The sequence below is a fragment of the Triturus cristatus genome, chromosome 2_2, assembly GCF_964204655.1.
Source record: "Triturus cristatus chromosome 2_2, aTriCri1.1, whole genome shotgun sequence".
NCBI lineage: Eukaryota > Metazoa > Chordata > Amphibia > Caudata > Salamandridae > Triturus > Triturus cristatus.
The window spans coordinates 1,103,767,453-1,103,785,797 of NC_140582.1; positions in this window are offsets into that span (position 1 = coordinate 1,103,767,453).

Here is an 18,345-nt window from a genome sequence, read left to right on the forward strand (position 1 = left end):
GGAAAATGGTACAGATTTACAATCAGGTTTTGTCAAATATAGAAATCGTTCTCTGTCAACTATAGTGCTTGAAGTTAACGAACACTGTTCACATTTATGTTCCCATTTGTAACTGAGTCCAAATAAACTCTCAATCTGAATGCCTTCATCTTCTAGTACTCCAAGCATAACCATCAGAAATTCTTGTGCATCTTGTTGTTTATTAGCACTGAACGTTAAAGATCCAGTACATGTATCCAACAGTTGGCAAATACCAGAAGCAGAATGGATCTTACTTCTATCAGTTCTCAATTCTTGAAATAAAGTATAAAGTGCCGAACATAATCTTTTTTCCTGAGTTTCCATAATTTCACCATAAACATCTTCAAGATAAAAGATAACGTTTAGAATAACATTACCATAGCAGTTGACACTAGAAGCATTTTCTAATTGCAATCCGGCAACATCATCACTTGTTTGTATTTTCTGCTTCTTTACATCTTTTCTTTTCTCTTCATTTTGTTTCTGCTTTCCAACCATAGTTGATTCTTCACCATGTTTGCGTTTTGAACACACAACACAACAAGTTTCTCATAAATAGGATATTCACCTAAACTTGGAGCATAAAGCCTTCTCAAACGATTATATTCTCTTACACAATTAACATCAGCACTAACCTTGTTCTCATCAAAATCAATTAAATACAAACCAGACAACGTTCTAACTCGAGATAATGCAACATATACCATTCCCTCTTTAAACACAGTTCTTCCTACATATATCAAAGCATTATCTAAACTTAAACCTTGAGATTTATGAATAGTTATTGCATATGCTAAAATGAAGGGAAACTGTTTTCTACGAACATACAAGTCTTTTACAAGCAAAAAACATACAGCACAACGCGCAATCTGTCTCACCTTTGTAATCTTATCAAATTTAACTTTCAAGAATTCAATTCCATTTCTATTTTGATATTTCACAAAATCAACAACTTTCCCCATTACTCCATTCACTAAACCTTCTAAATTCAGATTACGCCTCAAAATTAAACATACATCTACATTTTTTTCTAAGCCAGCAGTTTTTGATACAGACTTTTCCAAATAATCCAATTTAACCTGTAGTTTTTCTGAAAGAAGAATTGTTATTCCTTGATGCTCGATTTTATCAATAGCTTCAATGTGAACTATTTCTTCATTACCCAATTTCATAAGCTCTCTATTAAATGTATGACACTCTTCCACTGTAGGCATTAAGCAAACTATAGACTTTTTTTCTTTCATTTTCTTGTACATTACTTCTGCTGGTGTGTTTTCATATTTAAACAAGTTCTTTATTAGACGACTTTGAAAAGCTTCTTTACCATGTTTGCTTAGAACACCAATTCTTACATCTTTTAGAATATTTGCATAATCTTCATCTCTTGCTTGTCGCATATTCTGAGTGAGTTCTTTATATTAAAAATGTAACCACAGATTCACATTTTCAATACTTCCCAGAGTTTCCTTTGTGTCTTCATGTGAAAGAATTTTAAACACTGGTTCTCCTTTTACAGGTATTAGTTGTAGCAGATCTCCAAATACAATTAAATGTTTTCCTCCAAAGAGAACGTCATAATCTGTTTTTAATACCTGCTGCAATCTTAAGTGTACAAAAGCAAGCATTAAGTTTGAGACCATGCTCTCCTCATCAATAATTAATAGTTTAATTTTCTTCACCACTCTTGGCACTTCATGTGAAGCTTCTCCAGAAAACTTCTGATATTGTAATTTACTATCATGCTCAACTGGTAACATCAGTAATCTATGCAAAGTAACTCCTTTAACATTGTGTACAGCTAATCCAGTTGGAGCTGTTACAACAGAACATAAATGTGAACCAGTAGTTTTTTTAGGATAACTGATCAAAACTTTAATTAAAAAACGTTTACCTGTCCCAGCTTGACCACTGATGTACATCAGAAGAGATTTAAAAGATGAACACACACATTCTTTTTTTTCATGCAAAAAACCATGTTCTATCTGTTCTCTCACTTGTACATATATTTCTTTCTGTTCAACATTTATTTGTTCTTCTAACTTTTCCAATGTAATATTCTCCTTGTGTGCTTGTTGCATTGCAATTTCGACTTCATGCATAGCAATCGCTGCTTCATTTTCCAGTATTGGTTGTCCAAGAGGATCTTGACTACATTGACCACTACTTTGACTATCTTGAGAACTCTCATAGCTATTTCAGCTGTAATAGTCTTTTCCTGTTCAACTTCATCGTTCAATTTTTAAATATGTAGGGAAAATTGTACATGCAATGCTATCTTTACATGTTTTAAAAGAATCTTCATAGCAGTCAAAGTCTCCAAGTAATTCACTTTCGCTACGCCATGGTTTAAAGAGTTGGAGAAGTGCTAAATAGTAAAATTCTCCCTTATTTGGAGTTTCACAAATGAGTTTCTTGTGGTTTATAAGATTACCCTTTGCATGTTTTACTAAACAACCATGACATCCAACTACTGCATATTTTCCTTCTCTTAAATTCTGTTTATCATTTCTTTTGAAGCTGTAATGTTGAAGTACTTCATACAGACATAGCTGTTCCAGATGTCGACTCTTTTTCGGATAGTATGTGTCCAACATATTAGTTTTAAGAATGTCTGTACTGTCTGGTTCATTTGCTTCTAATGATTTCAACACTCTATTCCGTGAGCAGGCAAGACCTAAACTTGCCCAAATGATTCCTCGGGACTTTGAATATAAACTTGAAGAGCACAAGCGATCTGAACATTCATAGGTTCCAATTTCTTGGTGGGAAAGCATTTTCAAAGTAAAGCTGTACAATTCTTTGCTGAGGCTTTTCTCTTGGGCAATTTCTTCCCTCATTTGTTTCATCTCTGTTTTTTCTGATTTTTCTTATGTACGATGTAACATAACGGGCAACAGCAATTGAGTTATCTGCAACATACTGGATTGCAACATACTGGATGTCCATGTTCGCATTCCACATTTTTAAAATGGCTGGATTGTAGTCATTGATATACATTGACACTTCTGTTCTTTTTAAGTTGTAGGTATTCTTTGGAGAGTTCCGAGTTATTGTGTGCCTTACAGAAGAAAAAAAAAATTTACTCTCCCTTTACAAATGACTGGACGTGGAAAACCAAACTGACATTCGGGGTAAAATTTTCCTTTAGACTTGTATTTTGTTCTGCAGTACTTTCCACAACGGTGACTTTGGAAACGTATAACTTGCTGTCTCAAGCTTCTATGTCCTTCTTCTCTCGGAATCTCACATGTCACATACTGTTCGATGAAAGTCAATACTGTTTCATCAGAATCAGTTCCAAATTTAGGTGCATCCTTGACCCATAGTAGCATATGTATATGAGGTGCACCTCTTGCTTGGTACTCCTTTCTCCAAAAGAAATCAGTAACTTCTCCCAGAGGTTGATTCTTTTTATTGCAGATAAAATACATCATAGCTTGAAGCCTATGATTAAAATATCTGCACACATTTACAGGATCCAATGAACACAGTTCACCAGGAGTCTTTATTTCAACATTTTTAATATTGGAATTTACTTCTTTTAGAAACTCAAGCAAATCTTCCCATGCATACTCTGCACAGCTAAGTGTGACAACCATGTTGGTGTACCTAAGTTCCGTAACATACACTTGAGATCTCCATGACGACGATAACAATACTCATTTGTTCCACGCTGACATGCCATCACATTGATTAACTGTGCTTCTAAATTTTCATCTGCTTTTTCAACTTTCTCCACAAATTCTTTCGCAGAAAGAAGTGATTGCTGAACTCCAGTTTTAAGTAAGTGGTTCACTGCATATGACAGAGAAGATAAATCACTTTCAAACAAGAGGTGAAATATGTATGGAATGCACTGTCGAAATCTAGGATCTTCAGAATATAATCTTGTTGACCGATATTCTGAATCTGGAATACATACAGGTCGGTCATCATATCGTCCACCTTCTCCAGTAGGAAACAGCTGTGGAAAACAACGAGCTTCCAAGCTCTTCTCCCATACACTCATTGGAGTTTCCTGTGATTTTTTCATTTGAAATAACTCAATGCTGCTTGCTATTACTTCTTTTGAATGCAAAGGGCATATTGTGTAATGTTCATAAATCTCTTCAGTCCTTGACTTGTCCACTTTCTCTATTTGACCACTTGGAATTTCATATTCATCTTCTAAACTTATTACCTGTTCATCCACATTTACAGTTTTGTAAAAAATATTGTTCTCTATAAGATATAAGGTAGCCTTTTCAACTTTATTAACATCCACAAATTCTTGCCATATTTTCTTTGTTGGTACACCATTTACTAGAGTGACTACTGCCTCTTTTTCCTCTTTCTCTCCAGCAATAGTTTCAATATTTTTCTTAAAATCCAAAGGTAAGTACTCCACTCTTCCTTTTAGCCCTCTTTGCAAGTCTGTTGGTGGCAGTTTACCTGTTTTAATCTCCATCCGAAATATAGTTTGAAAAGGATGAACAGACTGAATTAGAACCGACTCATATGTATTCAATTCTGCCAGTTCCTCCGGAATAGCTACTAATTCTAAGTTATTATGTACTGCTCTAGCAGGCATTTTGTTCTCTTCTAATTTGTTGTAACAATATTTACATATATGTTGATCACTACCTAACTCAAATCGACCTTCCACCAACAAGTAAGTTGCAAATTCTTCCCACTTACTATTCTCCTTTTCACTTTTCAAATACAAATCAACATTCCTAGTTTGACTTTTATAATGAGTACGTCGACAGCAAACAAAAACATAGGTTGGTATTTCAGAGCACACTACATTAAACCTTCCAATTTATTCTTCAAACTGATCAGTGCTAATCACTTTCCCATCTCCTTCAACATCTGTAATTGTCAAACTTTCACTTTCTATTGACTGCTCTTCTGAACCAAAATATCGCATTTCAATATCATCACGCTTTTTTTGAACATCTGATAAAGAACCATATAAAAGAGCTGTATTCAGATCACTTAAACTTAATGCAGGACTTTTTACATAGTACAGTTTCCTTACAAACTTCCGCATTTCTGAATGATGTACTGCTAACATCCTCAAGTGATGAAAACACTTTTACACACTTTTCTTGAAAGACAATGTCCATGTTTCTCAGTATATTTTCTTACATTACACGGATCTAGTCCTTGCAACAACTTAATCTTCTGTGTAATACTTTTCTGTGTATATTCTTGTAGCAAATTTCGCAATATATCAATAGATACCTGTCGAATACTACAAATACTGCTACAACCCCACTTATACACAGGAGCTTGTGTATGTGCTTGTGTATGTTTCCCTTGCACTTCTTCAACTATTAACTCTTCTGCACTTTTACCAACCAATTCCTCTTTTTGAAGGGGGCAACCATCCTGAAATTCGTAGCAACGACCTGCAGTATCAACTGCAAATGGTAAACTATTTTCCTCGAAGTAACTTTCCTCATTAAAAAAAGGCTCACTAGTGGAAGTATGTTTCCAATGTCCATTAAAGATTTTGCAAAAGTTGGTTCTGTTCACAAGTCTTTTTCTTCTACTTTTCTCTTTCAACACTTTGATTACTTTATCTAATACTTTGATCCTCTTCAAAATCACAATGAATAACACAGAGCCGCACCCGAGTACTTCACAGGTCTCCAAAAGACCATTTGCTTGTAAATGATGCTCTGTTTTTTTCCACCTCTTTTTAGAGCCCCTACATCCCCACTCTGCCTATTGCTGAAAGAACTAACCTCCCCCGAAATTTCGCACTGGTTGCACCTTTGAAGATGACCACACACAGCCAACTCCAACACAACCCTGCTCTCACCTTTCACATGGTGTTGTTGTAGAGCTCCGAAAACACACGCTTTGCCTGGCTCACTTAGGGGCATATTATCAAGAATGGCTTTAAAATTATCACCGCTTTAGCGGCAGGAAACTGCCACTAAAGCGGCGATAATGAGCTTGATAATATGCCCTTCTGAATTCTCATAGAAGCCCAGCTTCACACCACAACCTGGCCGGCTATGGGAATTGACTAGAGCATATTATCAAAGCGGCGATAATGAGCTTGATAATATGCTCTTCTGAATTCTCATAGAAGCCCAGCTTCACACCACAACCTGGCCGGCTATGGGAATTGACAAGGGTATATTTTCAAGCCCATTATCGCTGCTTTAGCGGCAGTTTCCTGCCGCGAAAGTGGTAATAATTTTACCGCCGTTCTTCATAATATGCCCTGTTATCTTTCTAAATTAACGTCTTACACTGAAAAGCTGCTTTACATTTCTTTCCCTACATCAACCTTTCTTTAAAACACCACCAGAGAAGGGTGGTGAACTCTGGTCCACAAAGAACAACTCAAAGCTTTCTTGTTCTTTATCAGAAACTTCATCTTCCTCTCAATGATTATCGCCAGCCTTTTCGGCCCCTTAAGAGGCTGGGTGGATGAGTATAATACGCAGTATTTAGGATCGGCGGCGGAGAGTGGACGAAAATAAGGACAGATAATTGAATAAAGGGCGACTGGATGGATGGCCAGATGGATGAATGGATAGCAAGATGGATGGATGTGTGGATATATGGATGAATGGACGGATAAATAGATGCATGGACCAGTACTTAGGATACACGGATGGGCTGATAGACGCATAGCATTGGTTCTGGGACAGATGTATGTATAAATATATGGGCGTATAACTGGATGGATGGCACAGTGCTTACCATAGGCGAGTGGGCTGATAGATACTTAGAATAACTGCAGGAACAGATGTATGTATGTATGTAGGTAGGAATGTCTGAATAAATTGAAAGATGGTTGGATGGCGCAGTGCTTAGGATGAATGGATGCAGGGCTTTAAGTTGCCGGCTCTGAGCACCGGCAGTTATTTTCAGAAAAACTCGAAGCGGGTCTCTATTGGGCTCTATTTTCGGCCCTCGCAAAGGTAGTCAAGTTTTCTTTTTTTTTATTGTACTGCAGTCAGAGCATGCACATCGATGTGCGCATGCTCATTTTGCTTACTACTGAAAAGTGGAGACATCATGCTACGTGAGCCACGTTGTAGGAGGAAGGGCTATCCTTTAAAGAGCATGTTTCCCGAACGTAGGATAATTCGAGGGGATTTTCTTAAGCACACAATGCTACTTATCTTCATGTAGACCACGCCCCTACTTGGATAGCCCACACCCCTTTAACAGGTTTGCCCCGCCTCTTTTAGAGCACCCCCAGTTTTTTCACACTTAAAGTCCTCACTGCACCATAGTAATAAAGGAATGATCCAAGCTTCCATTTAAATGTACAATGGCACCAAGTTTCATAATTTGCCATCAACACTGGCAGCCTTCCACCACAGTGCAAGAGTGTCTATCAGCACGAAGATTTGTTATCCACAGAAATGTTATGTGATTTGCGTAGCTGTCTGCTGGAACACTCCTCACCAAAAGGTATTAAAACATGCACATTTTCGAGAAAAACGTATACCATACCATAAACCGCTTCATATATGGGCCCAGTGCCACTACACCACCCTCATCCCCATTCTTAAAACATGCAAATTTCCGGATAAAACATATACCATGCCATAGAGCGCTTTATAAATTGACCCAGTGGCACTACATCACATTTACTAGCTACACATATGCACATTACAAATGTCTGTGTTATAATCAGCAACATACCCACCTCTCCCACCCCCACCCCTTCCCTTGCTTAACCTTACAAAATCAAAACAACAAGCCCCAGCACTCCCGTTAGCATCACTATAGCCATACATAGCCTTAATTTCAACAGGTGTCTGCCAGGACGCTCATCAGCAAAAGGTATTGAAACCTGTAATTTTCAAAGTAAAACATACACCATACCATAATGCGGTTTATAAATAGTCCCAGTACCACTACACCACCTCCACACCCGCCCTTGCTTAACTTTACACAATAAAACAAAGAGCCCCAGCAAACCTGGAAGCGCCACTATAGCCATAGAGAGGCTTAATTTCAACAGATATCTCCCAAAACACTCATCAGCGAAACATATTAAAACATACAAATTTGCGGGCAAAACATATATCATGCCACAGGGCGCTTTATAAATGGTCCGGTGGTACTACATCAACTTTAGTAGCTAGACATCTGCATGTTACTAAAGTCTGTGTTTTATTCACCAACATACCCACCTCCCTCACCCCACCCCCACCATTGCTCAACCGTACGAAATCAAAGAGAAACTGCCACCATTCCTAGTAGCGGCACTATACCCATACTCTGCCTTAATTTTTAAAGGTGTCTTCCGTAACGCTTATCATCCAAAAGTATTCAAACATGCAAGTGGGCGGGTAAAACATAAAGCATCCCATAGCACAGTTTATAAATGGGCCCAGTGGCACTACACCACCTTTACTATCTATACATCTGTATGTTAATAAAGTAGTTTAAACACTCTGTACAGTGTATAGCAGAGGATAGGGAGAGTAATCAAAGTTGTAATTCCCAAACCTTTGATATACCGTCCCTTTACTGTATGTATATTAAGGACATTAAATTGAATGAAAAAATTGACGAGTGTCTCAAAAGAGATAGTGAAACTGAGCACCGGTAAAACCCGGACCACTTAAACACCTACGTATATTCAGCACAGGAACACAGCCTGACAATTACTATCACTTGTAATGACATGTACTTTACTAAGGGTATATTATCAAGAGAGGCGACAAAATTATCTCTGCTTTAGCGGCAGAAAACTGCCGCTAAAACGGCAATAATGGGCTTGATAATATGCTCTATGGAATTCCAATTGAAGCCCATGTTAGATGTGAAGGACATCTAACCTGAGCTTCAATTGGAATTCCATAGAGCATATTATCAAGCCCATTATCGCCATTTTAGTGGCAGTTTTCTGCCGCTAAAGCGGCGATAATTGTATCGCCTGTCTTGATAATATGTCCCCTAATGTAAAGAAAGTCATACAGAAAATATACCGAATATTTTCATTTCTTTTTTCTCTCTCACACATTTATAAAACATTTCTTGTAAAGAAACACTCCCCAACCACTTCTATTTCATAAGAACAGACAATAATTAATACGTTTACTACCATATATTTTAATATATCTACCTTTTTATTATTCACTAGTCACAAACTACTAAAACTATTAACTATACTCAAATGCAAACCAGAAACCATGTTCATATTATATCTCAACCTATATTCAAATGATTCAAACTATGCGTACATATAAAAGGAATGTATCACTTTTACTATCGCCATCTCCTCTCCATGTAATCTCCAAACACTGTAGACGGCCTCACAGTACAACAACTTACCTAGACTTATATTCAAATCTACCTCTAACTGTCAAAAATGAGACCACAACCTGTCCACATAACATTTCTGGCTTTGGTTTTATCACTTTTAACTTAATAACACACACATCTCCTACCCCCACCCCCCCTTCCCCACTACTTCCACAAAAAGTATAATTTGCAAATGTGGGACATTTTGTTTATCTCGCCTGAATACATTAACAAACCCAAATTAACGCTGTACCCCATGTTCAAAACCATACAGTCCTTTAAAGATTACACATTACATTTCTTCTTTGTGAAAAATTCCTAAACATATATAAAGTACTTATATAACAGGTCAAACTTTATGCATATTTTATAACCAATATGAAACACCACACTTTACTAACAGGATATCATTTTGAAATAAAAAAAACTTTCAAACTTTAAAATATCACCTCAAATACTTAATCACTACTACAGAACACATAACACACCTTGCTCATTTCTACCTCACCTTTGTAGTTGGTATGCTAATTTCGAATGTCACACACGCATGCAATTCTTTCTTTGTCACACAGTACATGTAATGCATCACTTTCATCAAGAATGGAACCAGTAATGGCACAATTTCTCTGTCACTCCACATATAAATACATGTAAAGATCAAATCAGAATACTTCATTCCTTCATCGACATTCCAAAACTTATCTCCATTGGTTATTTTTAATTTTCCATCTGAAAAGCTACTTAATATTCCGCACCACATACAGGTCAGAAGTTCAACCTATTTTATCACCACACTTTCTGGAACATTCTATGACACCTGCAGGTTACAAGTTCATGATTTGTTTAAACGTATCGGTTTTTTTTCAGCATATTCTCGAACATTTAACAGCACCTGCAGGTTAGAAGTTCACCATTGTTTTAAGTTCCAAATGTACCTTCCAAATGGAAGTAGCACGTCTGGTCGAGCTTTGCACATTTCATCCTATCAAATGTAGTCCACGTTTAGACTGCTCTTTATAAACCAATGAAAAACATGCTTTTTCACGCAACAAATATGCACCCTATTTTTAGTACCCAATGCTTCTTGTCTTCCAATCAATTATCGTTTTCTGTGTAGCTTGCACTTTACAAATACCGTATTGATTTACCTTCGCACTCCCTGTGTAACACCACCTAAGCACCATATACAAATTACCGTGTTACAAACAAAACTTCCTCCTACTACATGTAAAATATTACTGATACTACTTAGACAGGTGTGGCACAGAGGCCAGGGCACATAACTTCACACCATAATACACACAGTTTAGGCTCACGCTTTCATCCCCGACTCCCACACCAACTCACCTTAGCAGTATCAGACTCTACGCAATACCTCACTTAATTTCCATACCCAGCACTTTCAGACCGGTAGCTATGAGTAGTTTGCTTCGCACCCCTTCTATAGCACACCCTAAACACCCCAAAAAAGGTTGCAGTGCTCCTACCGTCCTCTTTCCTACTTTTTTCGCCCTTTTTTCCCCTTACTCGCATCGACGGAATCACAAAATGGCGGCCAACACTTCCTAGTTGCAACCGCTCGCAGCACTCCCAACCAATAAGCAGCAAGCTCGTGCTCGTAACGCCTCAGCCAATCAGATGGCAGAATTCCCAAATATCGATATCTGTAAATTTCGATATTTCTCAAAAACTACTGAACAGATTTACACCAAAAAAACAAAAGCGTGCTTTCTAGACCAAGACCCTTCTCCCTGCCAAATTTGGGGTAATTCCGTTCACCCGTTCGACCTGTAGCCTTGTCTATAGTTTCCTATGGAAATTAACATGGAGAAAACATGTTTTGGGAACCCCCTTTTTTCTTGGCCCCCCCTTTATGAATCACCCCCAAACTTCCTACATAGGAGCTGATATGAACAATGAATTAGTTTGGAGAATTTCATGAAGATTCATCAAACGATGCCAAAGTTATAAGCAAAACAAAAAATGCTCTTCCTATGGAAACTTGGTCCTAACTATAACTACCTACTGACGACCACCAGTAGGTAATAGATATATATATATATACATATTCACTGAAAAAAACATAGGTTTCAAGCCTGATATACTTAGGAATAAGCATTTAAAAAACCTTAGAAATTCACAGAAAAAACAATATGTTTTAGGGGTGTTAGAGTTAGCTGGACATTTCACTCGAACAAAACCATTGAAATTCCTCCGATATAGTTAGTTGTACTAACTACATCTCGCGCGCCCTCAATCCACTGCTGATGATGTCACATGTTGTTACATCATTCATGACATGGTCAGTGACATCACTGATGACATCTCAAATGACATCACTGATGACATTTGTAACTGTAAACAGTTGAGGAAAAGCATTTTGGTTACAGTAGTGATTTTTAAGGAATATTATTGTATTTTAAAAGTTGACACTTAGAAAGTTTTTCACATAGAATCACCAATGTTATCCTATGGCAGAAAATTCACTTAGCAGGTAAGTAGTGTTATCGTTACTTTTTCTTACTCAGTGGTGGATCCTGGATCCAGCACTGGTGAATCTCCTGTAAACAGTTGAAAGAATGTGTTTAAGTCACACAGACGATTTTTTAGGAATATTTTTAGTTTGTGAAAATAGACAGAAACTTTTCTGCTGAAAACCACACAATGGATTCCTATGGAAGGAAATACAAGTTACTGGTAAGTACGCTTAGAATTACTTTTCAGGGTCAGTGCTGGTCTAAAAGATGCAGCACTGGGTTCTCTCCTGATAACAGGTGAGTAAATCGGAATTCGTAGTTCAGCTGATTTTACAGGAATATTTGTACGTTTCAAAAATCGACACTTAGAAACTTCTCTGCTGAAAACCACACAATGGATTTCAATGGAAGGAAATACAAATTACTGGTAAGTACGCTTAGAATTACTTTTCAGGGTCAGTGCTGGGCTAAAAGATGCAGCACTGGGTTCTCTCCGGATAACAGGTGAGTAAATCGGAATTCGTAGTTCGGCTGATTTTAGAGGAATATTTGTACGTTTCAAAAATGGACACTTAGAAACTTTTCTGGTGAAAACCACACAATGGATTCCTACGGAAGGAAATACAAGTTACTGGTAAGTATGCTTAGAATTACTTTTCAGGGTCAGTGCTGGGCTAAAAGATGCAGCACTGGGTTCTCTCCTGATAACAGGTGAGTAAATCGAAATTCGTAGTTCGGCTGATTTTAGAGGAATATTTGTACAATTGTGAAGGAAGGGGGCGGGGCCTGAGGTGATGTGTGCAAACACGCCCTGTGGCACGTTTTAAGTTGGGGAATTAATTCCTCTTCAATCCTGCGGTCCCCTGGGGGCCAACTAGATCACCAGGTACCTCCAGTTTGCGCCAGGGAGCTGCGTTGCAGAGAGGTGTTCAGAGGCCACGCCCCTTTTTACAACACTCTGCAATGCAGCTCCGTGGCGCTTACTGGAGGTACCTGGTGGGCTAGTGGCGGTCCCCGGGTTGGGGGGGCCTGAGAGCCCCACGCCCATTTTAAAGAAGCCCCGGGGGTGGTGGTCCCCGGGACTGGGGGGGCTGTGAACCCCCCGCCTATATTATGTTAGAGCCCTGGGGGGTGGCGGTCCCCGGGGCAGTGTGGGGGGATTGGGACACCCCCACATTTAATTTCTAATTATGCCCCCGGGATTTGGCCATCCCGGGGGCAAATTAGCATATTTAGCGTGGGAGCCCGCGCTGAATTTATTTTTCTATCAGCAGGATGCGCGCATTCAGCGCGCATCCTCCCGTTTTTTTTTGGCCTTGGGGGTCCTTGTGGGACCCCCTGAGCAGGCCTAGGGGGTCAGGGTGTTTCTACCTTGCCCCCTTTTCGCGTTTGGCGAAAAAAAATTGGGGTTTATTGTGCCTCTGTTCTACCGAGGCACAAGATGGCTTCCAACACTTTCTGATTCAGAGTGTTGTCAGCCAATTAAAATTCAGCTTGTGATCGGGAGGGTGCGCGGATACTCCGAAGCCATAGATATATATGTACATTTAACTGTAATTTTCTCAGGAACTACTCAACGGATTTACACCATTTAAGCAAAAGGCACGAGTCTGAACTGAGAACTACCTCTTTGCCAAATTTGGTGTAATTCCGTATAGCAGTTCGGGTTGTAGCTGTGGCTAAAGGTCCTATATGAAAATGCATGGGGAAAACGCGTTTTGGGGCCCCCTTTTTTCTTGGCCCCCGTTTGACGAATCACCCTGAAACTTTCAGGATAGGAGTGGACCGGAGCTGGCCAAAAGTTTTGAAAATTTCGCGAAGATTCGTCAATCGGCGCCAACGTTATTCCAAATAGAATGTTGCGGATTTCCTATGGAAAATAGGTCCTAACTATATCTACCTACTGGCTACCGCCAGTAGGTAATATGAAATATATATATATATATATATATATATATATATATAATCACTGAAAAAACCATAGGTTTCACACACGTTATAGTTAGGAATTAGCATTTAAAAAACCTTGCAAATTCACTGAAAAAACCATAGGTTTCACACACGTTATAGTTAGCTGGATATTTCACTCGTACAAAACCATTGAAATTCCACCGTTATAGTTAGTTCAGCTAACTATAACTCGCGCGCCCGCAATCCACTGCTGATGACGTCACATATTCCATCACTCATGACATGGTCAGTGACATCACTGATGACATCACTGATGACATCTCAAATGACATCACTGCTATTTATTTTCATGTAGTAATCCATGATCAATTTTTTTTGTGACTTCTTCATAAATTTGTTGTTGTTCTTCATTCAGTTTTTGTTCCAAATTTGGTAAGTCTATTAAATCTTCCTAAGCTTGATTCATAGCCGTTTCCACTTCAGTCATGGCTATTGAAGCTTCATTTTCTACGATTGGTTGTCCTAGGGGATCTTGACTGAGCGTTCCAGAACTTTGGCTGTCTTGAGAACTGTCTCTAGCTACTTCTGCTGCAATTGTAGCTTCCTGTTCAATTTCTTCATTTAACATTTGTACATAATTTGTGAAAGTACTGCATTCAATCGTATCTTTACATGCATTAAAGGAATCTTCATAGCTCTGAAAATCTCCAAGTAATTCATCCTCTGAACGCCATGGTTTAAACAGCTGTAAAAGTGCTAAGTAGTAAAATTCCTTTTTGTCAGTAGTGTCGCAACTCAGCTTCCTGTGATTAATCAAACTTCCTTTTGTTTGCTTCACCAAACATCCTTCCTCACCAATGACTTTATATTTTCCATTGTTGATGTCTTCTGTGGCTTTCCGTGTAAAAATGTAGTTCTGCAGCACTTCATAGAGACACATGTTCTCAAGACGACGACTTATTTTTGGGTAATACATGTCCAACATGTTTGATTTCAAAATATCTGTACTTTCCGGGTCGTTCTCTGCCAAATATTCAATTTCTCCAACAGATTTCAGTACCCGATTTCGCATTCCTGCAAGGCCTAAACTTACCCAAATTATTCTTCTTGATTTCGAGTACAGACTTGCAGATGATAAAATATCTGAGCATTCGTAGGATCCAATTTCTCAATGCGATAACATCTTTAAACTGAAACTGTATAGCTTCTTACTGACAGTCTTCGCGTGAGAAATCTCTTCCCACATTTCCTTCAATTCCGTTTTCTCAGATTTAGTGATGTAAGATGTGACATACCGAGCAACAGCAATAGAATTGTCAGCCACATACTGAATATCCATGTTAGCATTCCACATGGATAAAATGACTAGGTTGTAGTCATTTATATATTTTGACTCTTCTTTTCTTCTTAGGTTGTACGTATTTTTGGGAGATTTTCTTGTAATAGTATGTTGCACAGCTGACATAAAACTATTGACTCTTCCTTTTGAAAGAACAGGTCGTGGAAATCCAAATCGACATTTTGTGTAGAATTTATCTTTACTCTTGTACTTTCGCCGACAGTATTTCCCACACCGATGACTTTGGAAACGCAAAACTTGCTCTTTTAAGTTTTTCTCTTCTGTGCTTTTAGGTATAGCACATGTTGCATATTCTTCAATGAAACGTAAAACTGCATCATCCGAATCTGTTCCAAATTTTGAGGCATCCTTGATCCACAACAGCATATGAATATGAGGAGCACCTCTTGCTTGGAACTCTTTTCTCCAAAAGAAATCCACAACTTCTCCAAGAGGTGGATTTTTTTTTTATTGCAGATGAAGGACATCATAGCCTCAAATCTATGATTGAAATATCTGCAAACATTAACCGGATCCAATGAGCACAATTCTCCTGCTGTCTTGTATTGGATGTTTTCAATATTTGAATTTGCCTCTCGAAGAAAATCCAGAAGATCATCCCAAGCGTACTCAGCACAGCTTAGGGTGAGAAACCATCTAGGAGTTCCTAAATTCCGTAACATACATTTCAATTCTCCATGGCGTCGGTACCAATATTCATTAGTCCCACGCTGACAAGCCATCAGATTGATCAATTGAGATTCCAAATGATCATCTCGCTGTTGCACTTTGTTCATGAAATCTTTTGCAGACACATTATGTAGATGTACTCCACTTTTTAAAATGTGATTTACTGCATAAGAAAGTGCAGACAAGTCACTTTCAAATAAAAGATGGAACAAATAAGGAATACTTTGACGAAATCTTGGATCTTCTGCATATAATCTTGTAGTCCGATACTCAGAAGCAGGAATCTGCACTGGGCGTTCATCATATCGTCCACCTTTTCCTGTAGGAAACAGCTGGGGAAAACATCGAGCTTCCAAGCTCTCCTCCCATACACTCACGGGAGTTCCTTTTGCTTTTTTCATCTGAAACAGATCAATAGTGTTTGCCATAACTTCTTTTGAATGAAGAGGATGTATGCTGAAATGTTCATGAATTTCTTCTTCTTTTGACTTGTCCACTTTTTCAATTTGCCCAGTTGGTATTTCTGTGTTTCCTAGTAAAACTTCTTCATCTTCATCCATATAAATTGATTCATACCATTTAATATTCCTTTTCAAATATAAATTTGCTCTTTGTACTTTTCGTACATCTACTAGCTCCTGCCAAATTTTCTTATTCTTTGTGGTACACCATTAACCAGAATAACTAATGGTTCAGATTCCAAACTATCTGCATCAATCGTTTCAATATTTTTTTTCAAATCTAACTGCAAATAGACAACTCTTCCTTTTAAACCTCTCTGTAAATTTGAAGGAGGTAATTTACCAGTTTTGGGCTCCATACGTACTATAGTCTGGAACGGGTGAACACATTGAATGAGTATAGACTCATACGTATTTAAATCAGAAAGTTCTGCAGGAATATCAACCAATTCTAAATTATTATGTACAGCTCTAGCTGGCATTTTATTTTCTTTTAACTTGCTATAATAATATTTACAAATACGCTGATCTTCACCCAAATCAAAACAATTTTCTAGAAACAAATATGTAGCAAAATCCTTCCACTTATAATTATCTTCTTCTTCACTTTTTTTATAGAGATCAGCATTCCTTGTTTGACTTTTATAATGGCTTCTCCGGCAACAAATACAAGTAATATTTGGTCTTTCATTAGAGATGATAGTAAATTTTGTCATTTGATCTTCAAAATTTTTACTAACAGTGGGTTCTACATTCTCTTCCACATTTTCTTCAATAACTGTGTCATTACCTGCACTTTCTTGTTCCGGACCAAAGTAACAAAACTGAATTTCATCAGTAACCTTCTCTACATATAATACAGATCCACGGAACAGAGCCCTATTCAACTCATTTAATTTTAGTGCTGGACTTTTAGCAGAATACAATCTTCTCACAAATTTTCTTATTTCAGTATGATGTACTGCCAGCATCCTAAAATGGTGAAAAACACTTTGACAAACTTTCCTAGAAAGACAAGCCAGAGAATGTCCTTGCAAACCAGTATTCTCTCTCACTCTGCATGGATCTAGTCTTTGAAGCACCTTAATCTTCTGTTTAACACTTTTTTTACTATATTCTCTTAGAAACTCACATAATTTATCAATAGATTCTTGTCGTACAGTACAAATACTACTACAATTCCAAGTGTACACTGGGGCTTTAGGACGTCTCCCCATAACCTCATCAGCTATCACTTCTTCCTCATTTCTTGGAACCATTTTCTCCTTTTCCATTACACAACCATCTTTCACTTCATGAGCACGACCTCTGGTGTCAACTGCATGCAGCAAACTATTACTTTGAAGATAACTCTCTTCATTAAAAAATGGTTCAGTACTTGAACTATGCATTCATTCTCCTAAAAACACTTTACAAAAGTTATTTCTTTTCACTACTCTTTTCGTTTTGCTTTGTGACTTCATTACATTGACCATTTTATCTAATGTATGGATCCGGTTCAAAATTAAAATGAATAGTTTTCTTTTTAATTCTAAAGCCTTAGCTACAATTGCTTCAATATCTTTCTTTCTCTTATAAAATTTCGCTTTCTTCTTATACTTTTTCACATCCTTTAGCAAATTGAACATCACTCTTCTCTGAAACATTTTTCTACGAATGTCTTTAAATGCTGTTTTTCTTTTTAAGTCAATCTTTATTGCTTCTGATTGTACATTAGCATTTAGTAATGTCCTGTTGTTTTCTACTTGAAATACTATTTGCATTGGGGACATTTTTTAAATTTTTTCTTTTTTTGAAGATATTTTTAAAAAAATCCTTAGTCTGCTTACCAGAAGACTTTTTCTTTTTTCCAACATGAGGATCTTCAACTAATTTGTGTCCTCCAGTTGTCTTCAAATATAGATGTTTTTTCTGTTCTTTTCTCTTTCTTGATTTTATAGGCATCTTTAATTTATTTCACTGTTGTTCAGCAATACCTGAAAGAAACTAAAAAAAAATACCTTTATGTAATTTAAATATATTACTATATTTTTCTAAGCTTTTCAAATCTTATAATACTAGCTACCCTTTTCCTACGAGTGAAAAACACAATAAAACCAACACAAATTAAATCTCTAAGAATAATTCCTGTGTGCACAGAGACTCATGGTGTGATTCTAGGCAGAAAACGAAATTT